The sequence below is a fragment of the Pan troglodytes genome, chromosome 12, assembly GCF_028858775.2.
Source record: "Pan troglodytes isolate AG18354 chromosome 12, NHGRI_mPanTro3-v2.0_pri, whole genome shotgun sequence".
Classification (NCBI taxonomy): Eukaryota; Metazoa; Chordata; class Mammalia; order Primates; family Hominidae; genus Pan; species Pan troglodytes.
Window position 1 is genome coordinate 14,683,166 of NC_072410.2, and position 14,902 is coordinate 14,698,067.

Sequence of the window (14,902 nt, forward strand, 5' to 3'; positions counted from 1 at the left end):
CCCAGTATAAAGAGGCTCTAAGATGCACTTACACATGTGACCAACTTCAACAAAAATTCAAAGACATTTCCTACACCTGGAATATTTGTCATGAAACAAAGATCAAGACTACGGGAGAGAGTAATTAATCCTTTGAGGTTTTTTTATTATTTTTTTACTTTTTATCTTAAGAATGATAGCTTTTAATATTAAATATTTGCAGTATAATCTTTTTTGGTTTTTACAAGGCCTTCTTTGGTATAAATGTTTCCTTTTTTCATATTTTATTGTTAAATGCCTTTATCAGGTAAAGATCATTTTCTATGTTTTGGAAGTAACAAAATATATTTGTTAATAAACCATAAGTCACTGATGCTTGCTATCTAAACAGACATCATTCAAGAATGCTTAGTTGCACTATACATTATTACATGGTTTAATAAGGCATGAGGTACTGAATAGGCAAAGGCTGGAAGCATTCCCTTGGAGAACTGGAACAAGACAAGGATGCTCACTCTCACCACTCCTATTCAGCATACTACTGAAAGTCGTAGCCAGAGCAATCAGGCAAGATAATAAAATTAAAGGCATCTAAATAGGAAGAGAGGCAGTTAAACTATCTCTCTTTGCAGAAGATATGATTCTATACCTAGAAAACCCCAAATATTTTGCCAGAAGCCTCCTGGGACTGATAAACGACTTCACTGAAGTATCAAGATACCATATCAATGTATAAAAATCAGTAGCATTTCTATACACCAATAATATCCAAACTGAGAATTAAATAAAGAATGCAGTCTTATTTACAATAGCCACAGAAAGATTAAAATACCTAGGCATACAGCTTACCATGGAGGTGAAACATCTCTACAAGAAGAATTACAAAACACTGCTGAAAGAAATAAAAAATGACACAAACGAATGAAGAAACATTCCAAGCTCATGGATTAGAAGAATCAATAATGTTAAAATGGCCAAATTGCCCAAATAAATGTATCAATTCAGTGTTATTCTTATCAAACTATCAATGTCGTTTTTCACAGATTTAGAAAAAAGCTATTCTAAAATTCATATGAATTTTAGAGCCTGAATTGCAAAGCTAACCAGAAAGAACAAAGCCACTAGGCATCACACTACCCAACTTCAAACTATACTACAAGGCTACAATAACCAAAACATCATGGTACTGGTACAAAAACAACACATAGAACAATGGAACAGAATACAGAACTCACAAAGCTGCACAAATACAACCAACTGGCCTTCGACAGTTTTTTTTTTTTTTTTTTTTTTTTTTTTTTTTTGAGATGGAGTTTCACTCTAGTCACCCAGTCACCCAGGCTGGAGTGCAATGGTGCAATCACGGCTCGCTGCAACCTCTACCTCCCAGGTTCAAGCAATTCTCCTGCCTCAGCCTTCAAGTAGCTGGGATTATAGGCACCTGCCACCAGGCCTCACTAATTTTTGTACTTTTAGTAGAGATGAAGTTTCACCACGTTGGCCAGGCTGGTCTTGAACTCCTGACCTCAGGAGATCCACCTGCCTTGGCCTCCCAAAGTGCTAGGATTACAGGTGTGAGCCACGGCACCCGGCCAACAAAGTTGAAAATAACAAACTGGGAAAAGGACTTCCAATTCAATAAATGGTGCTGGGATAACTGGCTGGTTATTTGCAGAATATTGAAACTCGACCACTTCTTTTCACCATATACAAAAACTAACTAAAGGTAAACTAAACACTTAAATATAAGGCCTAAAATAATAAAAACCCTAGAAGAAAACCTAGGAAATACCATTCTGGACATCGGCCTTGGCAAACAAATTATGCCTGAGTCTTTGAAAGCAAGTGCAACGAAAACAGAAATTGACAAGTAGTACCTAATTAAATTGAAAAGATTCCACACAGCAAAATAAACTATCAACAGAGGAAAGAGACAACCTACAGAATGGGAGAAAATATTCACAAACTCTGTATCTGACAAAGGCCCAATATCCAGAATCTGTAAGGAACTTAAATAATTCAACCAACAAAAACCAAATAACCCCATTAATGAGTGGGCAAAGGACATAAACAGATACTTCTCAAAAGAGACATATATGTGATAAACAAATTTTTTAAATGCTCATTATCATTGATCATTAGAGTAATGAAAATCAAAACCATAATGAAATACCACCTCACACCAGTCAGAATGGCTATTATTAAAAAGTCAAAAAAAAAATAGATGTTGCCAAGGCTGCAGAGAAAAGGGAACACTTATACATTGCTGGTAGAAATGTAAATTATTTCAACCACTGTGCAAAGCAGCGTGGAAATATTTCAAATAACTTAAAATGGAACTACTATTTGACCCAGTAATCCTACTACTGGGTATACATCCAAAAGAATATAAATCATTTTACCAAAAAGACATATGCATTCGTATGTTCATTATAGAGCTAGTAACCTTAGCAAAGACACAGAGTCAGCCAAGATGTCTATCAGTAGTAGTCTGCATAAAGAAACTGGTACATATAAACCGTGGGATACTACGTAACCATCAAAAAGAACACAATCATGTCTTTTGCAGGGACATGAACGCAGATGGCCATTATCCTAAGCAAATTAATGCAGGAATAGAAAATCAAATAAGGCATGTTCTCATATACAAGTGGGAACTAAACATTGAGTATATATGGATACAAAGATGGGAACAATAGACACTGGTGGCTGCTTAAGGAAGAAGGGTGGGAGTGGTACATGGAATGGAAGGGTACCGATCAGGTACTGTACTCATTACCTTGGTGACAGGATCATTCTTACACTGAGCCTCAGCAACAAGCAATATCGCCATGTACCAAACCTCCACATGCATTCCCTGAACCTAAAATAAAAGTAGAGATAAATAAATAAATATAAATAAGGAATGAGGCATTTATTTTCCAAGACAATATTTGTGTTCCATGACCAGTTCTGAAAAAATGGAGTTAAATACATTTATCCAAAAAATGGATAAAAATACTAGATTATTATCCTGATGCACAACAGGAACCTGTTGTGCTGTACTCATTTTTTTTAGTCACATGTTCACAAAAAATAATTACAATTAGGAGTATTTTTTTTAAACATGAGCAAAAGCGATATTGAAGAAGTTATGTTGTCTGAGGTAAATACCTGGGGTTCATCCTCTTGCACCAAGAAAATTTAGGACACAGACACATATGAGGAGTTTAGGATCAGAGGTTTAATGGGAAAAGAAAAAGAAAAGAAAACAGCTCTCTCTCTCTCTAGGGAGAGAGAGGGGACTTCCAAGAGGAAAGGCCAGCTGGCAGCACATGTGCTGAATTTTATAGTCAGGCTCCAGTAGGCGGTGTCTGATTTATGTAGAGCTCACAGATTGGTTCCATCAGGTGTGACATTTACATAGCCCAGGGAAGGCTGGCCACCCTACCCTAATCTTATTATGTAACTGAACTTTCCCCTTGGCCAGGGCCATCTTGTCTGCTCCTTACTGTACATGTGGCTGGCAGAGAAGGAAAGGTGGAGCCGCTATTTTGAACATGATTGGCACAACTGCCAGCATCTATGTCTGCAGCTTGATTTTACAGGCTGCTCTTTGTTAGAAAGGAAAATGATTGGGGGCTACTTTTCATTAAAAGGAAAACTGTACCGAAGACTTCCATACCCTCACTATCTGTGTAAGAAATTTCTTCTTCATTCCTGTACCAATATGAGATAGTCTGAGTTTGTGGGTAGGGGAATAATTGCCATGCTTCTTCTTTTACCTTAAGAAACTAGTCCTCTGTGCAACTTCATTTTGCATGTAGATGTAATTTGTTTGTCTGCAAGGGAATGTACGTATTTTAAACTCACTGGCTCATAACGAATGCTTCTGGAGCACTAGGGAGTTAGGGGAAGTGGCAGGTTAGGCATAGAGAAGTATGTGCAGGTTTCAGCAAAGAGCAAGAAGAAATGTGCAAGCCTTAGGGCCACAGTCAAGGAAGGAAGATGCATCAAGAAGTTAAAATAAGTTGCAATTTCAATCACCTAAGGCAATGAAGATAAGGACTGAGAAGAAGCTATTGGGTTAATCATACAGTGGTTTGCTTGGAAATAAATATTTCACTGGAGTGATGGAAGTAGAGAAATAACTGCCCTAAGTTAATGAGTGAAAAGAAGAAGGTGAGAAAGTGGATATGATATGTACAGAGTTAACCTCCCAAAATTTTAGCTGTGAAGGGGAGGCGATGGAGGATTTCTGGAAGAGTAGAGAAGGTTCTGGAAGTTTCCCAAAATCTTGATATTCCCATCTATACAGATAGAATATTAAAAACACATTCTCCATAGTTTTATTATGGTCACTGAGTGAGATCATCTCTTTAAAGTATTTATTCCATTTTATCATATAACATAGTAAAAACTTGAGTGTTAAGTATTACTATTTTTAATTTTTGACAATTTGGGATGAAAAGCACTATTTCATTACTTTTAAAATTTTTGTTTCTTTGATTACCGGTTTGTTATTAGTTTATCAGATCCATGGATTTCTTCTGTGAATTAAGAGTCTATCTCATTTGCCTATTTTTTTCTGAGTTTTATTTTGCTTATTATTTTCAGAAAGTTTTTTTTATTAAAAACATTTTCTTTATATATTCTTCTGCCTGTGTCTTTTCACACTGCCCATGGAAGGACACTATTTTTCGCATGCTTTTACTTTTTCTTCTAACTTCACCACCTCCTGCGCTTTCTTAAAATGGAATTTTAATTACGAATGATAATTATTTTTACATTAGGCCTCTAAGTACTTAGAAATAATTTCTTAGCAACCATTTTAGGTTTTATAATCCTATTATCCCCCATATGTTTATATTCTACAAGTAATATGAATTTTATTAGTCAGCTCTGTGCCCTGTTGGCCCTTTTATTCTAAAGGTGAATTTAAGTTCTTTGCACCATGACATTTTCTTTTTTTTAAAAAAAGTCTTTGATAATCTCATCTTTGGCAAATCGTTGTATGAATTTCTAGAACTCCTATTAGATGAATGTTGGAATTTTTAGATTTATCTTCCAAGTTTCATTATTTTTCTTCTAATATCTTTTGTTTCCTTCACACAAGTTTCCACCTTATAAATCACATTCTCACTACGTATATTATTTATAGCACTCATCTACTCTTTATTATTTTGTTTCCATAACAATATTTTAAAACTCCAAGAACTGTTGTTGAGAGGCTTCTATTTTACTATTAACCACTTTCTTTTCATTTATTTTTCTTTTCCTCCTCTTCATCTTCACCTCTTGCTTCTGCTCTTCCTCATCATCCTCTTCCCCCACTTCTTTTTTTTTTTTTAAACAAATTACATCTCAATTCTTGATGAGGAGTGAGGACTGTTTATGTGGAGGTTTCCCTTTTTCCACTTTATTAATTTTGCTTTCTTAGAGTTTGTTTGCATGTGATATCTCTTCTTAGGCTGTGATTCTTGTTTGTCTGTAAATATTTGTGGATAGTCGAAGTAGAATATATTACTAGCTCAAGTCTATTTTCTCATTTTTCAGGGAATCCCTGAAAAGAAATGAAGCTTCACACTCAGAATATCACATTTAGTGATTTCAGGAGACCAGCAGAATAGGAATTAAGCTGGAACTCCTATACAGCTTATTTTCTAGGTTTGGGACCTCTCCGTACCTCCTGTGGCTTTATGGTACCTGGTATTGTTTCCCCAGACCATGAGTCTCCAGGGTTGGAGTGCCCACTTCAGAAGTCTGTGTGTTTTGCTTCATCCTGAGGTAAACACTGCTTAGTATGTGCATCCTGGTGGTGGTTGTGATGGTGGGGACTAGCTCAGCCATTCTCCCTGTGTGGCTACTGACAGGTAAAAGGAAATCAGTGTAAGTAACTATATTGGGGAGTTACTGATGATATCCACTTGGACATACTGTGTGGAGCCTGTTGGGAATCCAGGTGACAAATCCAGCCAGAATATAAAAATACAGATGTATAGCTCTAGCAAGACACACACACACACACACAAACACAGAGAGAGAGAGAGTGTGTGTGTGTAGAGAGGTACTGGAAGTCATCAGCATGAAGGATATGTATGATATCCCTTAGAGAAAAAATTCCAAACAAAAAAGAAAACACTAAAATGAACAGAAAGTAAGGAAATTCATCCTTTTGGAAAATGAAGAAATCAGAAAAATGTGGTAAGCAGTGTGGAATTAGAGAAAGAATTAAAAAATTTAAGAGAGCTAGAGAAACTAGAGAAGACATAAGTGCTCACAGTGACAACTCTATGTGGATGACATCTTACCCTTTAAAATATTAGGTAAATACCACATACATAAAATATAGTAATATTTAACTTTTCTCTTCAAAAATCTTAACATTCTTCCTTTCCTGTTTTTGTTGTTCTTAAAAGATTTGTTTCTCCTACATTTTGACATAAATTTAATACTTCATGTCTAAATAAGGGGTCCCATAGAAAGTAGAAACCTGTGCATAAAAATTGTCACTGAAGTGTGCTTTCATCACAGTAGGGAAGATTCTAAATATTGTAAATGTTTAGTAGATACTATATATATGTAGTATATATACACTATATATAGTATTGTGTATATATAGTATAGTGTATATATAGTGTATATATATGTGTGTATATGTATATACACATACACACACACACACATATATATATAGACACAAAGGCATCAGAGACTTAGAGTAAAAACCTGATGCAGAAAAATGAGTGGAAGATAGAGATAGTCATGAAAAGGCAAGAAGAAACAAAGTCAGAGAGAATAAGAGAGAAAGGGGAAGGAAGGTGAAATCAAGGTGCGTATTGAAGATGATACAAATGTGGAAGGTCAAAACAAAACAAAAAACACCTGATCTGTGGGCTGAAAAGCCTCATAGGTGAAATAAACAATTTAAGATTTTTTTCTTAAAAGTTAGATATATTCATTTTTTCTGAGTTATGAAACATTTGATTTTCTGTAAAAGATGGTTCTCTCACTCTCTCTGTTTTTCTGGCTCACAGTTTCTTTCTGAACCTAAAATTCCATCACAATTTTAAAAGCAAAACAAAAACTGTTCAACAATATTATTTTTCTTCTGTTTATTTGTGAAGATTGCTTAGTCACCGAATTCAATCATACGCAAACTTAACTATAATGTTGGCAGATTAATTTCAAAATCCAGCTGAAAGGCAGAAATTTTTGTGATACAGTCAGCAACACTTCTTTCTCCTGCACTATTTCACTGACATCGCAGTGCATTGACCCAGCCACCTTGATGGCAGTCTATTTTTAGGGTCCTCTCCTTACACAGCCAGACCCTAGGCCATGGCTCACCATCAGCAAAACAGACTGGGTGATTCAGGCTCCACTCTTTCCTCCTTCTAGGTCAGTCCCTTCCCAGGGGTTTAGTATGAGCTACAGAGAAATTCCCACCAAGAACAAAACTAATTCTCACTAAGACTTTAAGTCGTAAAAGGTTAAGATATTAACTCTTCCAGGAGGTGGTTCAAAGGCCGAAGACATAAATAAGTTGAATTCACATTTATGAAAGGCACTCAGGGATATTTTGTTTATGAGACCTTGCACTATGATCCTTTAACTCAGCTGATAATAACAGCCTTTTATAGCCAAACAAAAGGCTTATCCTTTTAGAAACATCATAATACCAAAAGCCTTGATTTTTTAGTGGGGAGCAGTGGTCATGTTTTCCTGCCTCCAAAAGGAATAGAACTTGGTCCTGAAATGTAGCACTCAGCCCCATTAAAATGCCTTCTAGGAAAAATCCGACTTGCCTCCTCTCATCTTGCTGAATTTATCTTCTCTCTACTCATCTGCATTATCAATTCAGCTGGATTTCCATCACCTTTGATACATCTTTTTTTTTTTTTGAGACGGAGTCTCGCTCTGTCGTCCAAGCTGGAGTCCAGTGGCGGGATCTCGGCTCACTACAAGCTCCGCCTCCCAGATTCAGGCCATTCTCCTGCCTCAGCTTCCTGAGTAGCTGGGACTACAGGCACCCACCACCACACCTGGCTAATGTTTTGTATTTTTAGTAGAGACGGGGTTTCACCATGTTAGCCAGGATGGTCTCGATCTTCTGACCTCGTGATCTGCCCGCCTCAGCCTCCCAAAGTGCTGGGATTACAAGCATAAGCCATCGCGCCCGGCCCTTTTATATATGTTAATATCTGGGACCCTCTACTCTAGCCCGTGGTTTATGGTTTGCCCCGGTTTTTGTTCTCAGATGCAATTATACTAGATACCTCTTCAGAGGACTTGTCCCTCTGAATGGTATTTATGTCTCTAAACCAAATGCAACTCCTCAAATGCCAACATTTCCAATCACCCGGTTTTCTACCAAAATAGTTTTTCTACCTGCCTACTTGGTAACCACCTGAATATCTGCCCAACACATTTGCCTGTATTTGCTGTCTCCACCTTGCCTTGTTCTATTGAGTCCAATTCTGCCAGGTATTGTTCCCAACACCACACTAAAAGCAGCTTTCTTCAACTTCACCAACTACTACACTTTTCTGAAGCCAATGGCCAATTTTCAAGGCTCATCTCACTTGTCCTAAACCACATGTGTCACAGCTGGTGACTCCTTCCTTCAACACTTTCTTCTGTAGCTTCCACTTCCTCACTATTCTCCTTCTGCCTCAATTGGTGACACTTCTCATTCTGCTTCACAGGCTCCTCATACCTGTGCCTCTAAGCGTTAAATATCCCCAAGCCTCCTCTCTTCTTTAAACATTCCCTCTGCTATGATGCTTTCACTCAGTCTCATGTTTATAAATTCTATTTACATACCACCAACTCCCCAATCTACGTCCACAGCCTAGAACGCTCCCTGAACTCGTGTCTCCAACTGCCTGCGTGCCCTCTCCACATATATACTAAATAGCTGTCTCTAAATTAACATGTCCAAAATTAAGCAGGTTACTCTGACTCCCACCAAAATCTCCTTCAGCGATTTTACACTTCAGTAAGAGGACACTCCAAAGTCACTCTAAATCAGCACCTTAGGAACTGGGCTGGCTGCTGTATCTTCAGGACAGCTCTAGCTTTTTGCCAGCCCATTTTGCTACAGCATGCCTCCCAATAGTTTAATTTTCTTCAATGATATGTTGATAAAAAAAAAATACATATAGTCTCTGCCAGGTTGTGTCCAGAAAGGGGGGTTCTTGGTCTCACTGACTTCAAGAATGAAGCCGCGGATCCTCATGGTGAGTGTTACAGTTCTTAAAGATGGTGTGCCCAGAGTTTGTTCCTTCTGATGTTTGGATGTGTTCCGAGTTTCTTCCTTCTGATGGGTTCGTGGTATTGCTGGCTTCAGGAGAGAAGGTGCAGACCTTCACAGCGAGTGTTACAGCTCTTAAAGCGTCATGTCTGGAGTTGTTCATTCCTCCCATCCAGAGTTGTTCATTCCTCCCAGTGGGTTTGTGGTCTCGCTGGCTTCAGGAGTGAAGCTGCAAACCTTTGAAGTGAGTGTAGCAGCTTATAAAGGCAGTGTGGACCCAGAGAGTGAGCAACAGCCAGATTTATTGCAAAGAGCAAAAGAACCAACCTCCCACGTTATGGAAAGGTACCCCAGTGGATTGCCACTGCTGGCCCGGGCAGCCTGCTTTTATTCCCTTATCTGGCCCCACCCACATCCTGCTGATTGGTCCATTTTACAGAGAGCTGATTGGTCTGTTTTACAGAGAGCTGATTGGTCCATTTTGACAGGGTGCTGATTGGTGCGTTTACAATCCCTGAGCTAGACACAAAAGTTCTCCAAGTCCCCACTAGATTAGCTAGACAGAGAGCACTGATAGGTGCATTTACAAACCTTGAGCTAGACTCAGGGTGCTGATTGGTGTGTTTACAAACCTTGAGCTAGACACAGAGTGCTGATTGGTGTATTTACAATCCCTTAGTTAGACATACAGGTTCTCCAAGTCCCCACTAGACTTAGGAGCCCAGCTGGCTTCACCTAGTGGATCCCGCATGGGGGCTGCAGGTGGAGCTGCCCGCCAGTCTGGCGCCGTGCGCCCGCACTCCTCAGCCCTTGGGCAGTCAATGGGATTGGGTTCTGGGGAGCAGGGGGTGACACTCATCAGGGAGGCTCCAGCTGCATGCTGGAGCCCACAGCAGGGTGGAGGCTCGGGCATGGTGGGCTGCAGGTCCCAAGCCCTGCCCTGCGGGGAGGCAGCTGAGGCCTGGCGAGAATTTGAGCATAGCGTCTGCAGGCCGGCACTGCTGGGGGACCCGGTGCACCCTCCACAGCTGCTGGCCCAGGTGCTAAGCCCCTCACTGCCCGGGGTGGCGGCACTGGCCAGCTGCTCTGAGTGCTGGGCCTCAGAGCCCATGCCCACCAGGAACTCACGCTGGCCCGCGAGCACCATGTGCAGCCCCGGTTCCCACCCACACCTCTCCCTCCACACCTCCCGGCAAGCAGAGGGAGCTGGCTCTGGCCTCGGCCAGCCCACAGATGGGCTCCCACAGTGCAGTGGTGGAGTGAAGGGCTCCTCGAGCATGGCCAAAGTGGGCACCGAGGCCGAGGAGGCACCGAGAGTGAGCGAGGGCTGCCAGCACACTGTCATCTCTCAATGCCACTGTCTGAGTGGCAATTGCGTGTTCTCTTCATGTCTGTGTGGGTTTTCTCTGGGTATTCCAGTTTCCTCCCCTACATCCCAAAGCTGTGCACGTGAGGTGAACTGCCATGTCTATATGGTTCCTATATGAGTGAGTGTGGGTGTGTGTCATAGATAAGAGATAGCAGAAGAATTGAGAGATGAGTCAGCCCAAGGCAAAGAATGTCTCTTTTTATGAAAATTGGGAGATGTAAAACTGAAACCTAACAGAAAACACTTTCCAAATCACATAAAACATCACTTATCAATTGAGCTAAAAGAACTGCAGCTATAATCAATTACGGATACCACAGGACAGTGGACAGAAATGATATTAAAAAGAGAGACAAAGAAAAAATTGGGACACTTTTTACTCTATAGTCTGTATTTGACTATAAACATCTAATATAACATTTGTGGCAGCAAAAGGATAGGGTTGTACAAGGTACCCTCACTGATGTAGGGCACTGCTGAGGTTGAAGGTGAGATGGCCCTGACTGTGAGGTACCCAATTGGATATGTGTGTAAGGGGTCCCAAAACAGGAGGCGTGAGAAAGGTGACAAAATTGATTTAGGATTAGACCTAAAAATTTAAAAATATGTGCTAGGCTTTGTTTATTTAGCCCTTAGTAACAACAGAGAGCATGTCTGAGGGATCTCCACTTTTACTGCTGAGCTAGGAACAAGCCTAAAAAGTACAGTAAAGCTTCACTTAAGGTCACCCATAGGTTCTTGGACATTGAGACTACACCAAATGACATATAATGAAAACAACTTGGCTGAGTGTGGTGGCTCATGCCTATAATTCCAACCCTTTGGGAAGTCAAGGTGGGTGGATTACTTGAGGTCAGGAGTTCGAGACCAGCCTGGCCAACATGGCGAAACTCCATCTCTACTGAAAATACAAAAATTAACCAGGCGTGGTGGCGTGTACCTGTAGTTCATAGCTACTTGTGAGGCTGAGGCAGAAGAGGTGGAGGTTGCAGTGAGCCGAGATCACACCACTGCGCTTCAGCCTGGGTGACAGGGTCAGACTCTTGTCTCAAATAATAAATAAATAACTAAAATAAATAAATAATAATAAAAACATCTTTATTGTACAATAATTGATAGAAACAAGAGTTAATTTCCTATGGCATATTTCTGGTCACAAGAATATTACCAAACTTCTAAAGAAAGACCAAAACCTTTCTAATATTAAACATTGAAATAAATGCAAGCTATATATACATTTAAGATGAATAAAAACAAGTAAGATAATAATTTATCCGCTTATTCCCACTCAGGATTGCAGATGGCTGTGAACTGTCTCAGCAGTTCAGGGTGCAGGGTGGACACCAGTCCTGGAATCTAAAAGTTTCCCAATATTTTTCTTTGTCTCTATTATTTTTGTCCACTGGCTTATAGCATCCATAAGTGACTACATGCAGTTCTTTTACCTCGCAGAGACATAAGTCGATAAGTGATGTTATCTGTGCATGGAAAGTGTTTTCTGGTTGGGTTTACTTTTAGGTCTCCCGCTTTTCATAGAAAGAGACATTCTTTGCCATGCATAGTCTCATCTCTAATTTTATCTGCCATCTATTAAAAAAAGATAACTGGGCTAGTGCGGTGGCTCACGCCTATAATCCCAGCACTTTGGGAGGCTGAGGCGGTCAGATCATGAGGTCAGGAGATCAAGACCATCCCGGCCAACACAGTGAAACCATGTCTCTACTAAAAATACAAAAAAAAAAAAAAAATTAGCCGGGCTTAGTGGCGTCCCAGCTACTCGGGAGGCTGAGGCAGGAGAATGGCGTGAACCCGGGAGGTGGAGCTTGCAGTGAGATCGCGCCACTGCACTCCAGCCTGGGTGACAGAGTGAGACTCCGTATCTAAAAAAATAAATAAATAAATAAATACAAATAAATAAATAAAATAAAAAGATAACTGATGAACCCAGAAAAACAAGTTTCGGTCAACTGTCAGATAAAAAGGGATTGTATTATGCTTTTTGTTTGGAGAAGACAGAATATTTAATGTTCTATTTCATCACTGCAGGAGAAAAATAATCTTGCCAGGGCTCTGTGAGAGGGGAAAATTCTGATACGCATTTGCCTCTTTTGAGTTATCAAAGTTATTGCTAAGTGCCACAAAGTCTGAGTCTCACCCTCCTAAAGAGACAAAAGTGGCATTCAGTGGTACACATGCATTTCTGGAATTGCCATAGGTGTCATAACTATTACCCTTCACATGAAAGCAGCATAGACGGAAGAAGATACCTGTAGGCTTACCAGGGGAGATTGCTGCTGGAGAGTTGGGCGGGGGGCTTCCCAGGGGTTACCTAAGCCCTTTCCCTGTCTTCAAGAATAACTTCACATAAACTGTCCCCTGCAGATGGGAACATTCTATTTTAATGTTTCCAAACAACAGATAGGTTCACTTTTTTGCAGGACTGTGAGGAGGGGTTCATTCATGATTTTTCTTTATTGCTGACAGACAAAAAAACCTAGATACCTAGATACCTAGATACCTATATCTTACCCATAAGATACTATAAGATCTTCATGAACAGAAATGACTTATCCCCATAAAAGCTAAGTCTATTCTGTCCCTATTCAATAGCCAGTATCAAAGATGATAATCAAATCTATACTACTTACAGCTAAAATTACAAATAGGTAAATCTAAACGTGTCATTGTAGTAGAGCTGCCTCTCCAATACCATGAACTTCATTTGGCTTAGTTGGGTGTAGAAAATAGAAATATACAGTGGCAATGCAGAGATATATGGCTCTTTCCTGCTGGTGTTTTGAGGACAGTACTATTTGAACCTGAGATCTTTCTTCTGCCTGGCTGATCTGGTAGCCTGTATATTAATTTCAACTTATTTATTGTAAAAAAAAAAAAAAAAAAAAGAGGTGAAGCTAGGGCCCATCTGAAACAATGTTATTAAAAATTTGTGAACAAGGACTTCAGCCCATTTGTTGTATTCATAAAGGGTGGCTTCACAACCTCCACCCCCTTTACAAAATTTAGTTACAGAGTTTTGACAGTCATGCAGTCTTTTTCTGAAGTATTTCCAAAAGTGAGACAAGAAAAAAAACTCATATTGAAACAATATTTGTGTGTTTTCGATAGCAGCTAATTACCTCTATGCTGGTTTGAGTTATCACCAGGCTATTTCAGGAGGGTCCAGTGCAAAATCAGCAGCTGGTGAGGCATCTCTTCAAAGTTCTTTGGCTTCTAGCTCCTCAGTGTCCATTAGCTTACTGTTTCACTAAAAGGGGGATGGAGGGCATCTGGTACAAACTTTTACTGGATGACTGCTCAGGAGAATAACTACTCGGGCCATACCTTCAAAAGCTTGCTAATAAAATGAAGTTACTGGAAGTTAATTAATTTTCCTTTTACAGGACAGAGAATGGAGCCTGACACATAATAGATGTTTAATACATTTTCACTGATAAACTGAATAAATGAATTTATGATTATTCAGGAAATGGTGCTTTTTTATGCTTAAATGTTATTCCCCCCCCCCCCCCGCTCCCCCCAACCTCCCGCCCAGTGTTCTGGTGATTAACTGTTTTGGTTGCTGTGGGCAAAGGGCCTAACAGTGGAAAAGAGAGACAGACCCTCTGATGGCATGCTATTTGAGGAATACAATTAATTCTAAGGAGTTCTACTCTGCAAAGTTCAAGTTCACTGCTTTTGCAGAATTTGGATGTGGGGAAATATGAAATGATTTTGACAACCGATCTGATTCTTCTAAGAGTTTAGTTTCACAACAGCTCTTGATAGTTTAAAAGAGGAAAGCATGGGGTGTAGTAATTTAGCCATGGCTAAGATGTGACTAAGACACCTACATTTTCTTCATTGGAAAGAAAGATCTGTCAGTGTTAACTAGTTGACTCCTTTCCTCTCTGCTTCTCTTTAGTGTGGACCTCTGTGCTTGTTTCCTGACGAAAACAAGACTGCCCACAGAGTACTCTCCTCAACCCTGTTAGTCACAGCCTCCCTACCTCCCCAGCCCCATTGCCTAGCACTCTTTCTTCTCTGTCATACCAGCAGCTCTGATCTCCTGGGCTCTCCAGACCCAAGTCCTTCTTCTCATCTCACCACTAGCATCACTTCTTTCTCTGCTCCTTGGATAAACTCAGATCTGTCATTATAGGCTGTAGTGAATTCCTATCATTTTACCTTGCTTTGGCATATTTTGAATATAAGCTAGATTTTCTCATCCCAGAAGCAGGGGCTGTCACTCTTGACACAATTCCCAGTTCTTGACCTCCTTCCAATTCCTCACTGTGATAAATCCAGATATCTGCCTTATA